Source organism: Tympanuchus pallidicinctus, unplaced genomic scaffold (genome assembly GCF_026119805.1).
Source record: "Tympanuchus pallidicinctus isolate F22 unplaced genomic scaffold, pur_lepc_1.0 scaffold9, whole genome shotgun sequence".
NCBI lineage: Eukaryota > Metazoa > Chordata > Aves > Galliformes > Phasianidae > Tympanuchus > Tympanuchus pallidicinctus.
The window spans coordinates 3,886,118-3,909,643 of record NW_026294813.1 but is presented as its reverse complement, the minus strand read 5'-3'; the positions used below and the strand labels follow the sequence as shown (position 1 = coordinate 3,909,643).

The window sequence follows — 23,526 nt, the reverse complement described above, 5'->3', positions numbered from 1 at the left end:
TCTGACTCTTACCTCTGCCATCTGAAGAGACTTATGCCCCAGGAAAGTCAATAAGGAGCTGTGATTCTGGGGATATTTTTTTCCACTGATTCCTTTGAGAATGAAATGAAGCTCTGCAATGGGAGGGCTACTTTGCTTTTTGCATACTATTTGTTTGCTGAAGGGTTTACACATCCACTTTATCTCTAATTACTTCTCTGTCATGCCAATTAGTCGCTATGTATGATGTCAGTAGCTGAAGGATCTTTCTGAGGCATGGCAAAGCTTATCTGATTTAGTTATCTTTCATATCAGATGTCTGGTATTGGGCTGCTATATCAATTACAATCTATGTCAATGTCTTGTAGATTTCTGAAACACTAAGATGCATATTTTATAGTGCCAATATGCAGTCCCACATCTGCCTTCAATGTCACATTGGCACTGATGAGATCTTTGCTTTGAACACTTGCCGTTAGCTTTTATAAACTCTGCAGGCTTTTCTGGTATGTCCAGCATGACCTGAGCTACCATCAGCATAGCTGTGACAGTTTCCTTTAGTTCCAATATAGTTACTGTTTATTGAATTCATTTATTTGTGAAGGATTATCCTTTATAAGATATTAGACTTTATAAGATCTGTGTTAACGATACCTTAATGCTACCCAATACTAGTATTGCTACATTTCTCCCCCTGATTACTAGGAGTAATGTGCTGATATCTGCACATGATTATATGGATAACTTCACTCATGTCTGCATTATTTCACATCAACATTGAATCTCTAGCAATTATGCCATGATTTTGTGACTGTTAGATCTGTTGTGTAGTGCTGTTGGGGTTGGACTCGATGATTTCTGGAGGTCCCTTCCAACCCCTACAATTCTGTGATTCTGTAACTGTTGTGGCCTTTGCAACTGGCTTAGTTTTCCAAAACCACATAAGCAAGCAGCTCTTTTATTTTTTTCCTTTCTTTTAGTCATGCTATATTGCCTTCATAAAAATTATCCTCATGTTAGTGAGTCAAATGCCCCATCACAGAACAGTTCAACCAGCAGTTTATTGATGATGTTGTACAATTTAATCTTAAAATACCTATTTCTGGAGCTCTGGAGAGACACTTAGTCTCTTAGCCATGTGCCTCATAGGAATGAAATAGTTATGTGACTAGAAACAAGCAGAAAAATTGTTCTGAAATGCCATGTTGATAAAACTGAAAATTAAGGCCAACCAAAAAAAAAAAATAAAATAAGGATTAAAGATATTGAAAGGCAGATGACCACATATAAAAATAAATAGTATTTCATTTGTCAGTAGAAAATGAAAATTGTGTCAGGTACTGGTCACTATGTCTTTGGGAAGCTGACAAAATATGATTTAAAAAATAGATGGATTAGGAAGTTCTCAGCTACTGTCATACTTTCTGACTTATGCTTCTTTTCTAACTAATCCATTAATCCATTCTGTTTTTCTTAATGTTATTTCTGAAGTGGTCTGTGATACACCTGGAGCTCTTTTCCATGTAAATTCAACATAAACTCTTGCTTCTTTAGGTAAGAAGTTCCAAGTTTCCTCGGCTTTCTTCTGAAATTCAAAAAAAAAAAAAAAAAAAAAAACTACCCACTGACCACTGTCTACTTGTCTTTCCATTTACTTAAAAATGAAATAAACTCTGACATTGTTCACAGCACTTTTTTCTAAATCTTTACTAGGGAAGTAAAAACCTGGTAACATTACCTCTCTAATAATGTTTAGAAGTAAAGTATCTATGTCAAAAATCTATTTCTGCAGGGTAGAAGAAGAAAAAGTCCTTTCAGCTCCCAGGTCTTCCAGTATCAGATCTCCAGTTATCCATCAGCCTTTCCAAAGCATTTAAATTTGTCTTTGTTGTCCCCATTTTCTAGAGATAGTGTATGATTGATGTATAATGTTATCCTTTACTTGCACATGGTTTTTCTCTGAGCACTGCAGGTCTCTCTACCTCTATATTCTGGTCACAACCACAATTCCCATTTACCAGAAGCTCCATTTGGTCCTGTTTCATTCACAGACCCATATGACTGTCCTGAAATAGGTAGAGAAACATCATGATTTATCAGTCTTTGTAGATATATAAATCCTTTCAGCCCCATTCTGAACTGCTAATAGATGGACTCAGGAAAAAAGGTACACACAGATCAGGTCTTGCCAAACCTTCCAGCAAAATCATATAGTAACCTCCTGGCCTAAAGGTTACATCATGATCACTCTTGTCAACAGCTTCCAGTGATGTAGAACAGTTATACTCTCCATCACTTGATCCAAGACCAGGGATCAATTGGCCCTTAGTCCAATGGTGTGAACAGGTCAGCATGGATTTAAAGTAGCACACTTATTCACCTGTATACTAAATAATGTTTTACTATCAGTTTTGTATTTTCCCAGGGAAAGTGGGAATGCAGTATGTGTAAATTGTCATTCTCAGGTTCTTTACTGAGCAATCTTCTCTATTTTGATGAGAGGTTTATAAGCAGTAGGTTATACATGCAAAAAATAAATACACAAGAGATGCAGTGGCAGTCACTCACCAGCAGACCGACAACCAGTCTCCAAGCAACAACTGCTCTGGAAAGAGCCACTGCAGCTTTATTGTTGAGTAAGCTGCTCAAGAGCATGGTCAGCTCAGGTCAGCTGTACTCAGTGCATGCCCTTCCATTCTTTTAACTATCCCAGCCTACTGCCCTGGGGCATAATGAGAAACAGAGAATGCTTTGGGGTTGTGCAGATGCTGTTCACCAAACAGCAATGTATTACCTATGCTGAAATAGAGCATCATACAGGTTGCCAGAAAGGAAATTAACTCTAACTTTGGTTCCAAACCATAAGTTCTAATGTTCCAATTGTATTCTTTTAGCATCTTTTCCTAAGTCTTATGCTCTTATCTCCTTGTGGTCTTTTAGCTGCCATACTTTTTGGTGTTTCTGTGGGAAAAAAAAAAAAAAAAGAAAAAAAAAAACTAGGCACAAAGAAACTGAGTCTCTCCTTTAAACACTTCTCTTGTTCCCAAAATTAAAATTCATTTTCTCAGTTATTTAACAAAATTCTGAATCAAGTTACATAAACCCTTAATGTGAAACTAAAAATGTATTTTCTTCAACTAGTACCTCTCTCACTTTTCATGATTATAAGGTTAATTTGTTAGAACCTTATAAAAAATTTTTCACTTCTTTTGGTTCATGGTGTTCAAGAAAAAAAAAAAAATTCAGGTGAAACAGTAAGCAAAGAAAAAAAGCAATAGATATTTTTCCATTCTTATTAGTGTAAACTAAATGGCTTGGAAAAAATATATATTTTTTTTTTGTAACTTTGGGGAAGAAGGAAATCAACACTTGCACATTTCTTCACACATGCTTAAATAATGTGTTAAGCAGAACTTTATCAAAAAAACAATATCAACATAAGTGGCAAACTAATGAAAAACTGATATCAGATACACACGTATCGGAAGGTTCACATGTATAAGTTTCTTCATGGTTAAAATAGTATGCTGGAGGTCATTCCATGTCTAAGCCACCATTACTTTTTATCCACAACATTAACTGCTGTTGTCAGAGGGCAGAGGACATGCTGCTTTGTCAGAAAAATGTGCATCTGCCAAGAGTCTCCTTGCAGCAGCTTCACTCACAAAGGTGCATATCAGTGCACACTGAAGCTACTGATGCTGCACCTTCTTTGTAGCTGCCACAAGCACAGCAGGTACCACTGGAGTTCTGGCTCCACAAGCCATGCATGTGCTCACTCATCCCTTCCTCTTCTCAGCCTGAGTGAGCTGTGATGGTCACGTCCAGGCATCCATGGATACAGCTGGTTTCCTAATTTTTTTTCTAAGCCCATTTAAAGTCTGGGTATTCTACTGTAATTTCATTTATACCGTTGGTCATTGGCATCCTCTTGGCGTTGGCAGAGATCAAGTACTATTTTGCCAGGTCCATCAAACGGGCTTTGACACTGGCTATGAAATGTACATAAGTTACCTTGGGATTTCAGACTAACTACTCTGTGTTAGCTTCTAATCTGCAGTAACTAGGATGTACACTTCATTCAAGAGGGATCAAGCTACCTCAGACTGTATTTACAAAGGCATAATATCTGCTCCACAGGGGAGTCTGACTCTCACCCTGCCATTGTAAGGCACGGCTTCTTCAACAGAAAAGAAAAATAAGGTAATCTAAGACAGTTTTCAATGTTACAAAAGCTCTGAACTGCCAACATTCAGAAACAAGGTGACAAACCATTCTGACCGAAGTACTTCAAATCTCTAAAGTTGCAGAAATGTTAATTTCATAATAAAGCTAATGCTATCAGCTACACATGTAGAAAGTGGTGCTCTGAAGCTCCCTCCTTCTGCAAGCATCTGATATTTTAATGCTCCATACCTGACAGTACCAGAACTAGAGGATATACTAATCCTTAGAAAATGGTTCATCCAGAATGGAGCATCACGACTACTTTCATGTCGCTGAAAATCATTTTAACCCTTTTCCTCTCAATGAAAGCCATTTAACCCATTTTCCTTTTTTCCATACTTCTTCTTTTACAATAAAGTTCTTTATAATTGACAAGTGGGAATATAATATACTGTTTGCTTTTCCCTACAGTGCTGAGTGCAATAAAATAGAACAATCACCCCACCTGTTAGCTAGAATTACTATCAAACTGAACAAAACTTAGAAGCAGTGCATAGGAAAAGAATTCATACTTTTATAGGCCGGAATATCTCAGTGTGACAGCAGGAATCAGACACATAGTTTTACCTGGACTGCATTGTCTTTTGGGGTTATAAGCTCCACAGGAACTGCCATGTGGCTGTTGATGTTGTTAATTTAGTCAAACTTGAGTCTGACAAAGGATATTGTAACAGTCTTCTTCCCTTTTCTGCTATGCAGCTCATGAGCAGAACACTTTCAATGGTGGGATGTCCCTTTGAAAATGAAGTTCGGGGTTCCAAGAATGACATCTGATAGACACAATAGGAGAAATAAACTCAAAATTCTTCAAATCAGCATTCAGATTCCTTTCCCACTGAAAGTGAAAGGAAATGGGACAGCAAAAAAAGAGAAACTTGCAGAATCAGGTGGTAAAAAAAAAAAAAAAAAAAAAAGCAAATTAATACAGTTAATCAACTAGTTTGTCAAAAAGAAGAAAAATGCAGAATGCTGACTGCTCTAGATTTCAGACTCTATTTATGCCACTGAATACTTTCATCTCTTAAGATGCTGTTTAGATGAGCAGTAGATACATCTCATAGTAGCAACTGTGGTGTCAAGTTATGTCCTAGAATATGCTCTGCAGATTCACGTAAACTGTTTGCCCTAAAATAAAGAAGCCCAGTTCCAGACTTTCCAAATTTCAAGGCCTGACTTTGAGACCAAGATCTAGAATATGTTGTGCATCTAGTTTGTGGATTCCAGTGCCCAGCTTTTCCAAGTTAACAGGCCTCAAGTAATGTCTCAGTAATATAGTGAATTATATCCATGCCTAGCCAGAAAGACAAGATGACACAAACAATTGTAATTAGGGTCTGGAAACATCAGTATCTGTTTTTTGTTTTGTTTCCTTATTTGTTTTTTAAACAAGAACAAGTGTATCATCTCAAGCTAGTTTCTGATTATTAGATACCTATCTGCTGTCAGCACTTATTGGCACATTGGGTGCTAATCGTGAAGAGAATTCTACGAATTAGAGAGCTATAGATCCTGAAACATGCTGCCACATCTGCACTAAAATATAGGCTAAAAAACTACTGCAGGAATAACTACATTTACTTTATCCATTAAATACTTTTGCTGAAGGTGATTTCAGCAACCTGACTTCACAGTGCAGAACTTTCACATACATTAAATTCCACTGGGGGAAGAAAAATAACGAAGGAAAAAATATCTTCTACTCTGTCTACATTTAGGAGCTCCAGAAGTCATAGCATTTTCATGCAGCAGAAGTAATCAAATTTTCTCAGAAGTTCACCAAAATGTTATCTGTATCTTCTTAAGCTGTCTCGTAAGCCCCATGTGCATCATTAGCGATTTTACCAGTATGTATTCATACCATAACAAAAATTCTGTTTTGCTCTCATTTGACAATTTTTAGTATATTGCTTAGGAAATATTTTTAAGAGGCATGAACAAAGATAAAAATATCCAAACTTGTTTAAGTGGGCTTTACTTCAGCTTTTCCAGTACGGTAAATAGATTGAGAAGCTGCTTAAAAACAACCTCTAACTAGTTCAGATGCTCTGTGGCATGCATTTTAAATATAGTATTTTGAAGCAAAGTTTTATGTACTCATTTTTAATATAAGAAGTTTTCCATCTTAATCTGAGATTATGAGTCTCAACAGTTTCCTAAGCTTATTACAGTGCTAATTACATTACAGTGATAAGAAAGTTGACTTATCTGTAACTAGTATATTGACGCATCACATGTCACTGGACTAAATTCAAACACACATTTCCACTTTGATGTCTACTGGACACATTCTTGAACTGCATTCAAGATACTTTCTTGCATCTTGTTATTGCCAATCTCTCTTCTGCTCGTTCCTTTTTTTTTTCCTACTATTAAATATAAAAAACTTAAGTATTAACTCCTCAGATTGGAGTCTCAGACGTACTTGTTAGAACAATAATCCACAAAATTTCTTAGCTTGGCATGGCAGTGCTGTTAGAAGGATTATCCTATGTAAGTAGTGCAATTCATATCTGAAGCTGGAAAAGAATTGTTCAGCATTTGTGTTTAAAAGAATTATTTCTCTGTTTAGAATATAACGTCAGGATTTGACTTGAGATGCCAGTGAAACGAAAGACCTTAAATTAACATTGTCTGGCCAAATATAAACATCTACAGTTGAGCTACTTGTATGATGATAATCACCTCATTTAGCTTCCTACAGGTATTACAGTAAAACGGTATAAATGATATCTAGAAATGCCATTTTCTTCCTGTTGCTTATGGGGATGAATAGTTTATGTAGAAATCTGTAGTATAGACATTCAGATGAGCTACAAATCTGTGTACAAAGGATGGAGCATCTTTGGTTTAGGTAGAATAATTAAGATTAGAACAGGAAGGAAAATGTCAATAATGCAGCAAGGGCAATGGTAGGCCGTGCTGCTGGCAGACACATTTGTAAATTTCAAATATCCTGAGAAGACACAGATTCTGCCTGCTGACATATTCTCTGGCTAAACGCAATGCAAGGTAAAAGATAAAGTTGGTATAAGGGTATTTATTGGTATGAATTCATCTAATCTGAGGAGTGTTTCTGATCTTCAGAGAAATAAGTTGCACTAGAATATTTTTAATGGGAACATTCTAGGTGAGAAAAACCTTCACAGTTTCATGGTATGACTATAATAAATTGTGCAAAGGATCATACAGTGTCATACCTGTTATAGCAAGGGCTGAACTACACAGCCCATCAAATCTCATCTATGTGTTACAACCTTCTGTGCCCCTAACATTTTACCACTCAAGTCCACAGTATTTTAAAATCCAAGAGAATTACTTTATTTAAAATTATTTGTCGAGTTCAGACTAGACATAAATGTAAAGAAATGTAGTATCATTGCTGAAAATTACACTGCTGAGAGTGGAATCCAGATTGGGAATAAGGTCAGAACTCCCTGAGACTTGGGATCCAAACCTGAATTCATGGCTCAGATCTTCTCAGACCTTCTTTAAGTCATACAAGAAATATGAAATCCACAAAACTTTGGATTACTGTTTTTAAAGCTCTCCATACATTCAAAATTAAAACACCCTACAGAGTTTTAATTTCCCGTGCCACAGGGTTGCAAGTACACATTTTGAAAGCACATGGTGCTAGAAGTGAAATAACAAAATTCTGGATAGAACAAAGTCTTGTCTTTATCTGGAAATCAGTATGTCTTAATCTACTGGTAAGTGAGAGCCATCTGGGTAAAATCCAGTTTACAGACAGTTACTTGTGCTAGTATGTCTTAACTTACAGGTACACAGGGATCACGACCAGGCCTGGAGTCATCCAAATCAATGCTCAGAAATTTATTTTTCCTCATATTCCCATTGTTGTTGCTGCAGGCAGTTACTGTAGCCCTCTAAATAACTGGATGTTAAGTACATAGACAGTCTGTTCTACCTTGAGTTGCTCAGATCCCTAATTCGTCTAATTTACATTATTTGCATGACACAAAAAAGTCATAATCTCTGCAATCCCTTTTGATCACTCAAGTGTGCCTAAGAATTGCCAAGTATTAGATTCCTTCTCAGCCTCACTGATTATGCGTTAATGCTCACACAGAAACTTTATTCCCATGACACTGCAGCAGGAATAAGCTTTTTCAAAATGAATTTATATAAGCTCCCCCTCCAGATTTTTACTCATAAAATAGCCCCTGATTCAAGAATTTCTTTGAATCTGACTCTTCAAAAAGATGCAGAACTTGGATCATAAATTCTGTCCTTACGAAGTCTGTGATATTTGTTCTTTTGAAGTACATTGTAACGTGGAACTTACCTACAGTTTGACAGAAGACATCTATATTAAAACCTTCAAAGGTACCTTATCCCTTTCTTGGAAGTAAGAGTAAATGGAAGATTGGAAGATTAGAAGAACAGAAAATAAGTTTATGAAAGTGTTAATATGGGCTGATGTCTGTGACAAAAAAAAAAAAAAAAAAAAGTCAAGAGACCTGAAGCAATGAATATTTTCTGTACTTAATGCCATCTGTGCTTTATACTGCCACGTAGCACTGGTTTTTAGTTCCTTTGGAGGCAGTAATGACCAGTCACCTCCTCATAACGCTTCCATAAAGACTCCTCTAAGTTACATTCAGCTGCTACCTGGACTGCTCTTGCAGGCAAAGTTCACACTATGGCTTGGAGCATTAGTGCTTGGATTCAGATAAACCAGAGAACTATTTTAAAAGGTCACATGCCTATTTTGTGATAAAGTAGCATAATCCAAACATAAATTAATAAACAATTCACTAAAATAGATAGAGATGCACCACACTAGGGGTTAACCAGTAATTCACAGCAGCATGGAGTAAACAGCCGCCATGGCCTTTGCAAGTCTGTATGCAAAAGCAAAAAAAGTGGCAGGAAAAGAAACCTGACCTGATAGCAGAAAGTATTTCACACAGATTCAAAAGCCAGTTGTTCCATCTGTGTCAGTACTCAGTTGATGAATAAATTATGCTACAGCTTTAAGAAAATTGAAAAAGTGGTGAATTTCTTTATTTTAATGAGCATAGTGAAGCTATATCAACAAAGTGTGATGCAGTTCATAGAATTTAGCAAACATATACTAGAAGATGATGGAGGCATCAAAATAAGTGTTTTTTCCTTCTAAGTATTTTGTGGTCCTCTTTCATAAAGTTGCTTTATGCAAACGTAAAGTTTTCCTCTGTAGTCATTTTTCCTCTCATGCTGGAACAGGAAAGCAATACCTTGAAATTTCCAGTGGAAACCCTAGGAGCACACTGACCCAAGCAGCAAGTGCATACCCACCAGCAGTGTATTTGGCTTTCCAGCAGTTCTGTTTAAAAGGCAGAGCATCTCTTACAGAAGAAAGAGCATTTCTAGGTGGCTGCAGGATTGCTATGCTGAAGAAAGTGTGGGGGTGTTTCTGAGGGAAGGTACAAAGAACGGAAGAATCAAGACGTGGAGCTAGAAAATAGAGGAGGAAGGTTAAGAAGAAAAGTATCTTTTCCCTTTGGCAATTGAACCACAGTGTTATGACATTGGTGACATTTGGAACTTGTCCACCAGCATGGTATAACAGCTTTCCTTCACACACCAAGTCCATATGGGTCAGGTGACTAAGAAAAGGGAACTTAGGTCCTTCAGAGCACTAAAAACACCTACCTGGAGACTGAACTGAGTTTGGATGATCTTCAGAGCAAACACATGGAAGCAAAGGATGCTTTATTAGAAAAGGTCTGGACCATTAAAGTAACAGTGGAAGGATACTTGAATTAGTTACAAAGCTGCTTGGGCACACGGTGATTTCACTTCTTTATCCACAGCTTTTAACTTAATGAAGCTTCCCTGTACTTAGCTACCGTGGGGATGCCATATAGTTACCGGCTGATAGAAGATCAAAGCTGCAGTAAGCAGCTAATCCCTGTACAGCATCTCTACAGCTTTAGCTTTTACATTTTGCAGCTTTCAGATAGTAACCAGCCAACTGTAAATGGCTCCTGCCTCAGAGATTACGGCCAGCCATGCAGAACATCAGCAAATGTGTTTTAAGGCATGATTACTCCCTTATATGATCCACTTATTCTCAGTGAGATAGAAATCAGGAAAGATGGTGTTTGCATGAGGCAGACTAGGAGAATCTGCCACAGCAGCTTGCCAGAGTGATGGCTTGCTCATGTCAAGTTTTTTCTCTGGCTGGAAGGCTGGCTTGGCAGCAGTGCTCAGACAAAACTTGCATGCAGCTGATTAACAACCTACCTTGCGGCAAATTGAAGCTTCACTGCAAAACCTCACATCTACATATAATCGTAGAACCAGCAAGGTTGGAAAAGACCTCTAAGACCATCCAGCCCAACCATCCACCTCTCACCAGTATTTACCACTAAACCATGTCCCTCAGTACAATATCTAAATGTTTCTTGAATACCCCCAGAGACGATGACTCCACCACCTCCCTGGACAACCCATTCCAGAGCCTGACCTCTCTATTAGAGAATTAGTATTACCTAACATTCAACTTGAATCTTCCCTGGCACAACTTGAAGCCATTCCCTCTAGTCCTATTGCTAGTTACACAGGAGAAGAGGCCACACCTCACCACAACCTCCCTTTATCTGTTGATAAAGGAACACAGATGGTGGCAACGAGTGCACCCTCAGCAAGTTCACAAATGACACCACGCTGAGTGGTGCAGTCAATACACTGGAGGGAAGGGAAGCCATCCAGAGGCACCTGGGCAGGCTGGAGAAGTGGATCCTCAACAAGGCCAAGCACAAGGTGTCGCACTTGAATTGGGACGATCCCAGTTATTTATAGACTGGGGGAAGATCTCCTTGAGATGTGAGCCAGCAGTGTGCACTTGCAGCCTGGAAGGCCAACTATGTTCTGGGCTGCATTAAAAAAAAAAAGGGGTGGCCAGAAGGGAGAGGGGGGTGATTGTCCCCCTCTACACAGCTCCTGCGAGGTGCCATCCACAGTACTGTGTCCAGGCCTGGGACCCCAAAGTACAAGACAGACACAGAGCTCTTGGACCGGACCTAGGGGAGGGCCACTAAGGTGATCAGAGGGCTGGAGCACCTCTCCCACGAGGAAGGGTTGGGGGAACTGAGCTTGCTTAGCTTGAAGAAGAGAAGGATCTGGAGGGACCTCGTTGTGATATTCCAATACTAGAAGGGAGCATATAAACTGAAGGGGGAGCAACTGCTTTCACGGGTGGATAGTAATAGGACAAGAGGGAATGGATTTAAACTAAGGGCAGGTTTAGTTTAAATATAAGGAGGACATTTTTTCACCCAGAGCATGGTGACACACTGGAACATGTTGCCCAAGGAGGCTGTGGACACCCCATCCATGAAGGCATTCAAGGCCAGGCTGGATGTGGCTCTGGGCATTCTGGTCTGGTGGTTGGCAACCCTGCACATAGCAAGGAGATTGAAACTAGATGATCATTTTGGTCCTTTTCAACCCAGGCCATTCTATGATTCTCCCTTTAGATAGTTGTACAGAATGATAAGGTTTTCCCTAAACTTCCTCTTCACCAGATTAAACAATCACAGTTCCCTCAGCCACTCCTTGTAAGATTTGTGCTCCAGACTCCTCACAGCATCACTGGCCTTCTCTGAGTATGCTCCAGGCTGTCAATGTCTTTCTCATAGGAGGGACCCAAAGCTGAACGCTGTACTCAAGGTGTAGCCTCAGAAGAGCTGAGAACAGAGGGACAACCACCTCCCTTCTCCTGCTGGCAACATTACATCTGATACAAGCCAGAATGTCATTAGCATTCTTGACATCCTAGGCGTACTGCTGGATCATGTTCTGCCAAGCATCAACCAACAGTCCCCAGTTAATACAGGTGAATTGCTTCCACCTGTGCTGCCAGAGCTAGTTATGCTCCCTCAACCAGTTGTTCAGTCACTGGTTCAGGCCATGGCTTAATGGTTCCCATACTGATATAAAGGCAGCATTGAGAACTTCAGCCTTTTCCTTATCCTCAGTGATCATGTTGCCTGCCACATCCAGTAAAGGATGGAGATTCTCCTTAACCCTCCTCTTTACTGTTACTATATCTGTAAAAATTTTGAAGTCCCCCATGAGGACCAGGGCTAGCAATCACACAGTTTCTGCCAGCTGCTCATAGAATGCCTCATCCATCTCTAAAAACTGATTAAGCACTGGAATAGGCACTCCAGAGAGGTGGTTGAGTCACCATCCCTGGATGTGTTCAAAAACCATTTGGATGTGGTGCTCAGGGACATGATTTAGCGGAGGGTTGTCAGAGTTAGAGTAGTACAGTAAGATCGTGGTTGGACTCAATGATCTTTAAAGTCTTTTTCAACCTGAGCAATTCTATGATTCCGTGATTATGTAGTCTGTAACAGATCCTCACCAGGACGTCAGCCCTGCTGGCCCTCGCTCTGATCCTTACCCACAGATATTCAACCTCATCATTCCCAGCCCCAAGCTCCACAACAACAGAACACTCTAACATAGAGACTCATGCCACCACCCCTCCTTCTTTGCCTGTTCCTTCCGAGGAGCTTGTAGCTACCCATAACAGCACTCCAGTTGTGGGAGCAATCCCACCTTTTTCCATAATGGCAACCAAGTCATACATTGCCTACCAACCCTGGGTTCCAGCTTTGTTGTCCACACTGCATATATTGGCATAAATACACTTCAGGTGAGCTCCTTGCCTCACCCCAAATCTCATTATTGTTTCCTTAGACTCACCTCTAGCAGGCCCCTTCATACCTAGTTTAAAGCCCTCTCCACAAGCCCTGCCAGCTTCTAGGCTAAGATCACTTCCTCCTTTGAGACAGGTGAAACCCATCAGCAGCCATCAGGCCAGGTGCTGAATAAACCGTCCTATGATCAAGAAAAACCAAAATTCTTGCATTTGCACACTTTCTCAGCCATGTATTTATGAGATTAGTTTTCCTGCTCCTCTCATTATCCCTCTCTGCCAATGAAGGGATAGAGGAAGATACAGCTTGTACACACGCTCCATCCACTAGTCAGCTCAGTCCCCTGGGTAACCCTCAGGCTTCTCTCAATGTTTTCATCACTGCTGGCCTGAACTATCAATAAAGGATAATAATCAGACAGGCAAATCAGACCAGGAAGTTTCTTGAAAATATACCTCACCCAGGACCCACAGAGGCAGCACACTTCCCGGTAGGCAGGGTCACACCAACATGCAGGGCCTACAATATTTCTCAGTAGGGAGTTGCCTAAGACAGTCACCCTTCTTTCCTTCTTAGTGGAGGCAGTCTTGAGGCATGGAGTGAACAACTTCCCCCTAGCTCACAGGTGGACCTCCCACTAAATCCCCGCTCATCTCTCTGAAGATCCAGAGCCTCAAACCTATTATGCAGGGGAACCTTGGGGAACTGAGGGAGGTCAAGATGGGGGTTGCCTGTAGCGCTGAGCTAGGACCTGTTTCCACTCCTTCTCTACTCTTAAATCACATCCCTCTGCTTGACGATGGCAGGGCAGCAGGTCTATCACACTTTGGGAGGGATATCACTCTGACACCTTTCTCACAAGTTCAGCAGAGAGTTACTTCATCAAGTATCTCTATCGCCTTCTCTGATAGTTATTGATCTCTCCTCCTCCTCAAGCTCCACCACTGTACTGAGCAGATCACCCATTTACTCACACTTCACAAAAGGTGGAATCCCTAGCACCTTTCACAGGCAGCAACAGGCTCAGGCACTACCTGAAGCCAGAGGCTTGAACCACCAACATACTTAAAAGAAAGAAACTTAGTTTAGATGACTGATCTCCTTCACTCATCTATGTCCTTGGATCCCCAGGGCTCATCTACTAACTGAGCATGACTGGCAAAGTACAGTATATATATATATATATGTACACGCTATATATATAGTATATATATTTATGTATATGTAGTATATATACATAAAACAGTCTGTACTTTTCAGAAGTGCTGGAAAATTTTCTGATCAAATAGGCTTGCTCAATTATCTTTATCTCAAAAATAGACAGAGCAAAGTATTCAGCTTTCTTTATTTAAATAAGGGAAAGGTCCTCAAGGGCAGCCCTGCAGGATCTCTTGAAGTATCAGGCATTGCAGCCCCCTTTTTATCTTCACCTCCTGACTGCACTGTCTCTTATTCTTTCCTCACTGGTTGAAGTACTTGGAGGTTACAGACTTTTGAACCTGCCTAATACATGCTCTCAAAGATTGTGAACCTCTTCGTATCATGCATCACATGTGTAATTAACTCCAACTTTATGCCACTCAGACTGTGAAGCCTGCACAGCAAGTCCAATGTTCATATGTTCAAGCTGTAGATCCACTCTTATAACTAAAACCTTATTTGGTGAGAGTGTACAGACAACAAATGGTGAGGAATTTGCAAGCTTCCTCACAATTCTGTGAGTTGGGGCACCATGTTTGCAAGATTCTGCATAAATAATTTTGTTTGCAAGGACATCTTGTTCATAAGCCACTTTTATCTCACGAAGTATACAGGAGGAAGAGAAGCTAACTGCATTCAGGTTCTTCAGCCCCACAGAAACTAGTCAGATAAGCTACTTCTGAAGGAAGTCTCTGAAGGAATTTCTTGCTCTTGATCAGCACGTAGAGAATCCACCCCTTTACATACAACGTACCTACTTGCTAGTTCAAAAAAGTTAATACCCAGCAGACACATCTATACCCAAGTCTTTTTACAAGACATAGAATAACAGAGAGGTTGCAAAATTCCACAAGCAAACCAAAGAAATCTTCAGTAGGTTTTTACAGATACTATCGCCTTTTGTTTAGAAACTAAGCAAGAGAAAAATTCAACAACAAAACAATCAAAGCAACTAAGTAAACAAACAGAAAAAGTCTCAAAAAAAAAAATCAGGCAATGTAGAACTGAATATATAAGAAAATCCAATAAGTAAATTGTAAACTCACAACAGTGGTGACCATACTACACTTAAAATTTGTCCTCCTCTGGATCATCAGAGACAACGTTTCAGAAGCAACTCTTAAGTGCTCGGTATATACTAACATATGGTTATGTATACTGAAGATATTTTGCCAGAAATGGACAATAAGAAGTTTGAAGTCTTATGAATCTTCAAAGGCATTTGAATGCCTATAATTTAACTCCTTTCTGCAGTAACTGAACTAAACTGGAACTCTCATGAAATTATGGCCTGCAGTCCTAGTTGCCTGAGTTGGAAAAAGTTGAATAAACTTCATTCATGGTGGTCCAGTTCTCCAAAGAGTCTCAATGAGAAGGGTCAAAGGACTCCAGATCAGCTAAAGCTTTTGAATATGCAAGCCATTACATTTTGCTAACAACACATAGAATAGTTTTCTCATGTAATTAATTATTCTGAAAGAAAGAACACAAATTTCCTTTGTTCTCCACTGTAGAAACAAGAGCTCTGCTCCTCAGTAGCACAAACACAAGAGACCTGCTTTACCCAGTACAGTTTTTTGTTTTGTTTTGGTTGGTTTTTGTGTTTTTTTTTTTTGTGTTTTTTTTTTTTGTGTTTTTTTTTTTTTTTTTTTTTTTTTTTTTTTTTTTTAAGATTTCAGCTTATACCATTTTAATTCTACTTCTATCATTGTTGTGGGTTTGGGGTCATTTGCTGGGTTAAATGTACACCAGGGCTGTAGCTAAAACCAACCTAGTCTCAAAACTTGATGTCACTCTTCTGCACTAAATTAGCACTACGGTTGCCAGAAGTCAATATTAGTCACTTCAAACACAGTGCTCTACAACAAGGCCTAATTTGCGGGTACTTACAGTCCTGGCTTGCGAGCATACAGTGATTGCAATGGTACAATGGAACAAATAGTACTTCAAAGGTTAGAAGTGAATTTAACAAAAAAGATATTTGAATCACTTCTGGGCTTTCTACACACTGTACACTCAAGACTGAGTTTTTAAATAAGATCCTGGAAAGGATTTTTTTTCCTGTGTCCTTAAAACATTACTTTTTCAAAACTAAAAAGAAAATATTCATTCTTTTGATTTAATCTTCACTACTAGCATCTAGCTCTTTTCCAGTGCTGTCAGTCAAACTAAGACAGCATCCCCTTGCCAACAAGGTTTATGAAAAACAAACTGGAACACCCATTACAATAACAGCTTCCAAGTTCACCACTCAAATGATGTTTAGGACTTCACATCATCTACACATAGTTTGCTGGGACAGTTATTTACTAACTCAAACAGAAGGTGCAGCCTAGCCCTCTGGCAACATCAATTGAACAGGCTGTGGCACACTCTGAAACAACATTTGATTGGGACCCTTTTACATGAAGATGTTGCCAGTGAACTCAGATGAAAAAATCTTGAAGATCATGCTAAAAACAAGTAAAAGGTTTGCTTTACTTGTGCACCAAAACTGCTTCCACAATTCTCTCAATAAATACATAGCTAATATTACCCAGCATCACTTGTTAATAGAGCATGAGAGCTATGTACTGTTGTTGCTTCTCATTTAGGGGATTGTTTGCAGTGTTTTTCTTTTTTTTTTTTTTAATGTAATAGAAACATGGAAGAAAAAAATCTCAACACTAGAACAAATAACAGAAAAAAAAAGTAGATTTTTTAATATAAGCGTGTATAATCAATGAATATAAAGATGTTATAATTATGAAATAAACAGGAGAGTTTTGCTTGTTGGAAAGCATCCTGTTCTGTTCTCACCCAGTCCCATAGCTGTCCCTTTTTTTTCCAAGTCTGTACAGCGGCCTTAGCAGCTGCGGTAGGTGAGGTATAAAGGAATGCCAGCAACCCAATATACCTAGAAATTCTTGCAGCTGCTTCAATGTTGTAGGGACTGTGAACACCTGAACCTTATCTGTGACAGCACTGAGTAGTACTTTGGTCTTTCCTGACCAAAGCACCCCCAGGAATTTTACAGACAGGCCCGGACCTTGCACCTTTTGGGGATTTATAGCCCATCCTCTCTGTTGTAAATAGATGGTTAATTAATCTGCCACCTGTTCTACTGCCTCCATCAAGTCAGATGTCAACAGGAGATTATCAATATAGTGATATAAGATCATCAATTTTTTTCAATTTGCCAGTCATGCGCCACTAGATTATGACAATACGTTGGTGAATGTAAGTATCTTTGTGGCAGGACCTGAAAGATCCACTGCCTGCCTCCTCATGTAAACACAAACTGATCTTACAGTTCTTCAGCAATTGGGATACTGAAGAACGTATTTGCTAAATCTAGGACACAATGATAGGTTTTTATCTCCCTACTTAATGTGTCCATTAGGAAGGCAATGTTGAGTATGGCCATGTGAATAGGCAGCGTGACCTTATTTAATTCTGTGTAATCCACTGTCATTCTCCATGTGCCACCTGACTTTCACACTGGCCATATGGGGGAGTTATATGGGCTGTGTGCAGGACTTATAATGTCCACTTTCTAATTCCTACACCATTCTCGATAATTTATCTTGCCCACCCAGGAGTCTATACTGCCTTACATTAGTAATCCAGTGCAGTTTCGGCAGGCAAATAGGCCCATGTTTCGCATGGCCTCTTAATGTTGCGTGCACTACCCAGATACTGATACATCTCTGTCGAAGTCTGAACTATCCCATGGTTGTCTGGAGAGCCACACCCCATAGAATATCTATACCCAGGATGTATTCCTGGACTTGAGGCAATAGACAGCTTATACTCAGGGTAGGAGATGCCCAACCCCCAGTTTCAACCATGTTTGGGTGACAGGAATGGTCTGTCCCCCAAAACCACCAATCATCACCCTGTCTCCATCAAATTTGGTCAGATCTCTGCAGATAATTGATGTTTCTGCTCCAGCGTCTACAAATGCTGTAACTACCTGAATATTTTTTCAGAACCAATAAATCGTTAATTCTACATACATTCTTCAGTCCCATCTGGAGGCCCTAGGGGGACTAACATCCCTCGTCACACCATGAACTGTGCTACGGCCAATTCTTTTGCTTCCAGTGGCTCAGGCATCATGGCCCATGATGCCTGAGGCGTTTTTTTGTTTGTTTTTTTTTTTTTTTTTTTTTTCCCCCCCCCCTATTACACAGAATCACAGAATTGTAGGCTTTGGAAGGGACCTCCAGAGATCATCGAGTCCAACCCCCAACTATTAGGAACAATGAAATCTTCTAGGTTCCATGTCGTTGTTATATTTTCTCTATAACCCTTACCCTTGTTTTTTTAGGGTAGTTCTGACATTTGATTGTGCTTTAGTTGTCTCCAAAGCTGGAAAAGGACATGGTTGGGCTGGTGGTCAATCTTAGCAAACCAGACCCCAGCCCAAATTAAATCATTAAACATTTGTTTTCAGAAGACCCTTATGGTCCCAGTTGAGGAGCTCAATGAGCCAGCACCTTTGTTTTAGACACCAGCAGGACCTCAGCTTCTTCTAATGTCTGAATGTTGCTCCTGGTCTGCAAGTGTTCTGTTTCTCCTAGATCTGCCACTAACTGGGCAGCGTGCTGGACTACCACTTCTGAGGCCACCAAGGGATTTAATATAGAGACCAAAGTACCATATAAATGAGAGGGAGCTTGCTGTAGAATTAAGTCTCTCACCCCTGCTGAGAATTTGACCATATCAGGACCACCAAATGTGTCTTCATAAATTGCTTCCCTTATGCCTAGTTCACAGATATAATTTTGAAGGCCCTCCATGGAGAACTACAACCATGTATGTAGGGGTATACCAGATTTATTCAGCCATACCATACGGCAGGCCGCCATTAACCATTCCATTATAGAATGGTTTTCATCAAGATATTGATTACCTACATATAACCTCTGCCTGAGAGCATGATGGATAGTCATGGTGGCCAACTTGGCTATTTCTGGGCCATTCACCACTGCCATTCATCACTTCCTGCTCCAGAATCCCACAGACTTAATAACCAAGCTAGCACACTTTCTCTAGGCTTCTGCCAAAATCATTGTACTAAATCCATCACTGCCAAAAATCATTGTACTAAATCCATCAATTCCGTTGCCCATAATATGTAGGGGACCCCATTTTTCAACGATAATGGAAAGTTCCTAATAGGGAGATCCCACAGATCCTGGAATCTGCCCTAGAATCATTTTGTCTAGGGGGGCAGCATTCTCCCCCCGACCCATTTATAGAAATTCCATAGAAAGGACATAATGTAAATTTTAGTATATTTAGTCTGGCTGGCTTACCAAGTGTACAATCAATGAATATAAAGATATTATAATTATGAAATAAACAAGAGAGTTAGGCAAAGCAGGTTATAATAACAAAAGAGGACAGAATGATTACCTGCATCCTGGACTCACTGCAAAACTCCAGAGGAGGAATCTCCAGAAGAGATCCTATCCTTTCCTCCTGGTAGTCAGCTCTTAAATGGGTCTAGGAGAAGTGGAGTCAGGCTCTAACCCTTCAGGCAGCACAGGTGAATTGCCTTCACCTGTGCTCCCGTGGCTGACTCATTGCTCACCTCAGGTGATCAATCAAAGGTGCAGGCTGTGATTCAGCAGTTCCCATACAAAGGAACAATGAAAAATGTTCATCAGTTTTCAGTCTGTAACAAGATCTAAAAAGTTCAGAAAAATCTGCGTAGGTTACAGGATAAAGAATAAGAAATAATTGATTAAAAATAATCTAAAACATCCTTCATCTATCTACCTACCAAGATATAATGCTAGCTCAGCAGAAAGTAGGAGTAAAATTTAAAAAATACAGCAGAAAACACAGATCACAAAAAGGTAGTAACAAAACTAAGTGTACAGGAAGACACATAAAACATGACAGTTCTTCATCTAGATTTCTAAATAAATTCATTGTGTGAAATCATACTTCCTGCTTAATATTAGCTGGTCACATCTTTGCTTTATTCTGCAATAAATTCTAAATTACTGACAATTTTCAAGTAGTTTTAAAAGCAAAAGGAAAATATTTTCAATATATTTAACTTCACATTAATTCTGTGAAAAACAGTACATACATGGAAAATGTGAAACAAGCAATGACATACATCTGGTTGTAGCTGATTGCCACCACGCTGATCAACTGGCTCATCAGCACACCTGTTCCCACACCAACTACTGCAAGTGCTGGCTTTCCCTGGGAAAGAGATCACAGATGTGCACAAGAAGAAAGTGCAAGGGAGGTGGGGCACAGATTGAAGATACTAGACTCTTGTTTTGTTCTTTTCATAAAGAAGATCAGATGCAAAATTCTCTTTTGCAGTGAGAAATCATCAGCATTTAATTTTTTTAAAGTTGTTGACAGTATGTGAACTCAAAATTACTTTCAGTAAGTCAGTTAGAAATGTTTTTAACAGAAAATAACAATTTTTTGTCTGATAATAATTATTAGCTGTCACTAATATCATTTCACTTCTCCTTATTGCTCTGCAACAAAGCAGCTGCTACTTCTCAGGCTCTCCATAACTGTGTTACTTACTTAACTAGAAGTTTTCCATGTTATATTTGGTCTTACTTGCAAATATAATTAAAATGAAGAGAAGTCATGGCTCTTTACGTACTGAAGAAGACTATGTATCCGGTTAGCATGCTTCCTTTTTTTTCCAGCTCTCTCCTTTCCAGGCAGATATACAGCTCCTTCCCCTGCTCATGTGCTGCCTAACATCTTTGCCAGGCCACCTTCTCCCTTGCTTCTCCAAAAAGTTGTGCTTCTCTATTTAGCAAAAGGTTACATCTACAGTAGACAATAAAGCAAGCAGTAAGTCAAATATGTCCAAGATCATTCCCTAGTGCAGAGGACAGCTGGTATAACAGCCAGTGTTCAGGCTGCTAAACACACTTGCCAGTCAGGAAGGAGTTGCCACATTCCTTGACCCATGGTCAGGAATTAGTTAGGACAGTGCTAGTCAGCCTATAATATAGACTTTCTGGTTTTAACAATCTAATATTGTAAACAAGTGAATTCCAGGTATGCAGGAATTTATTTGCATTGCCAAAATTCTAGTAGTTCCAGGGTGGGGAAAAGCAGATACAGGAGATTTGTACACTGTGAGGCTTACGGGTATTTTGGGAGACCCTGAAAGCAGATTTCTGATGGAATGCTGGCAGCCAAGAAGGTTGTGGTGAAGCATGGAGAAGCATGGAAGCCCTGGTTTCTACAAAATTCTTAACCATTCCACAAAAGAAATAGCAGTATGGTCTTGTTGTTGATATTCAAAAAATTCTACCACAGAAATAGGTATATTAATGTTTGTTGTTCATGGGATTATAATATAGATAAATAGTATTTGTCTTGAGAAAGAATATTACCTCTGTGTGTGTGTATATCTCACAGTCTGATTATACCAATTATATTGGCGTGCATTAAGCAGCAATCATGAAATGTCAACATCTGCTTAGAAGCAGAGGTTGTCATTAAAGCTTTGCGCAAATGCCTTGGAAATAATAATTGTATCTGTGGCATTCACAGTACCCTTTTAGGTGTTACCGGCAACACAATTGTACCAGAAAGAATGGCCAAAAAAAAAAAAAAAAAAAAAAAAAGAAAGTAATACCATTCACAGCAAAACCTTCCCTTTTCTTGTCTTTGTTGTTTTAGCAGGATATACACTCAACTTGCACAGATTTCTTACATTTTGTTTTTAATTAGGCTTTTAAATCTGTGTTTAAAACATGAAAAGACTAATATGGACAAAAATAAGTTTAGAGCACTTTAACTATCTTAGCAGTAGTAGCCTTTATCTCTAGTGACTGATATTTATTTTTTTCCTCTAGATCTCAGTGTAATTCACAGATGAAGAGAAGTTTTCCATAGAAAACTAAGAACTTTGTTTGCTGTAAAACTGGATTTTTGACCAAATATTTCATATTTCCACTTCTTAAAATACATGTCTCAATATCTGCTGTATAGGAGATACATCTATGATGCGTATTGCAAACATATTTTCATACCATGAGCAAAAAAGTGTGAAGCTTGCTGGTCTTAATCAAACAGTGCTCTTCAACAGAAACTGCATGGATGTGCTGCTTCATTCTCCCCAGTTTCTGTCTTTCTGATTGAACATTTTAGTGCATGAAAAAAATATACCTATGAAAATAATATTTTGGCATAACAACTCTGTTCTTGTGTGTCAGAAAAAAAATAAAAATCCAACAAACTTCTAAATAAATATCTGAGATGTTCCTTGATTTTTTTTTTTTTTTGTTTTGTTTCGTTTTTATGGAATTATAAATGAATGTTGCAGTTTGAAGAGTTAATTATGCAACATCCCTCCCTCCCCGTGAGAGGGAAGGATAGAAAAAAAAAAAAAAAAAAAAAAAAAGACTCATTTGAGATAAGAGGACTAATTTATTAAAGGAAATGTGAGATAATGCAGAATAATTAGGAATAATGAATGAAATGAACCAAAAATGTGAGGAAAGTGAGAGTCCAGGGTCTTATCTATAAGCACTGCTGGCTGGGCTCCTGGAATGGCAGAGGAATCTACTCCATCACTTGGAATCAGAAATCATGTGGGGAGTACTGAGACTTCTGGGAATTATAGTCAACCTCTTCTCAGCTTAAATTCCTCTTGGAGAGCCAGATCTCACATGAGAATGGCTGAGACTGATGGAAGCACAGGACCCAGGGAATGTAACTCCCTGGCACTGTGCTCCAGTGTCAAACAGCTTGCTACATGATGTCATGATATGGAATACTGACAAAACCAAGATAGTGAAAGAGAAGGAGAAAGTCCAACAGGAAAGATATCCAGAAAAAGAAAGTCCAGCAGACAATCTTTACCCCAGCTACCTGCTAATTCTGATCCTTGAATGGACAGTTTCCATTGTAGATTTGATTAGAGGTTAAACACATCGAAGAGAAGGGAAGGGAAGGGGAGGAGAAGGGAGGAAGAGGAAGAGGAAGAGGAAGAGGAAGAGGAAGAGGAAGAGGGAGCAGCTCCTCCTTCAAGCTATGCTTGAGGGAAGAGGGGAAGCTGATACTGGTTAACCAGCATGTTTTCAATGAGGACAAGTCCTGTCTGACCAAGTTTCTCTCCTTTACATTGTAACTGCATCACCAACAAGGAAAGAGCCACTGGTGTTATCTATCTGGACTTCAGCAAGGGCTTTGATACGGTTCCTCATTAAAAACTTAAAGTCTGAAAAACTTCAAACTTTTCGATGGACAAAGAACTGGCTGCAGAATCAAATCCAGAGAGTGGTGATCAATAGCTCAAGGCCCAAATGGAGATTGGTGACAAGTGGAGTTCTTCAGTAGTCAGTACTGGGACAAGTGCTCTTCAACATCTTCATCAAAGACCATTGATAAAAGGATTAAGTGTACTCTCAGCAAGTTTGCGGATTATGTAAAAATGTGTGGCTGACGTGCC

General features: G+C 39.3%; 1 long non-coding RNA gene across 1 annotated transcript; it reads right to left on the bottom strand.

Moving 5' to 3' along the window:
• Positions 1 to 2,678: 2,678 nt before the first annotated feature.
• On the bottom strand, positions 2,679 to 19,542 carry LOC128074548 (uncharacterized). The gene is made up of 3 exons (XR_008203232.1): positions 19,488 to 19,542; positions 4,774 to 4,976; positions 2,679 to 2,940 (listed from the first exon to the last, which is right to left on the bottom strand). It is a non-coding gene; the product is annotated as an uncharacterized LOC128074548 (long non-coding RNA).
• Positions 19,543 to 23,526: the final 3,984 nt, after the last annotated feature.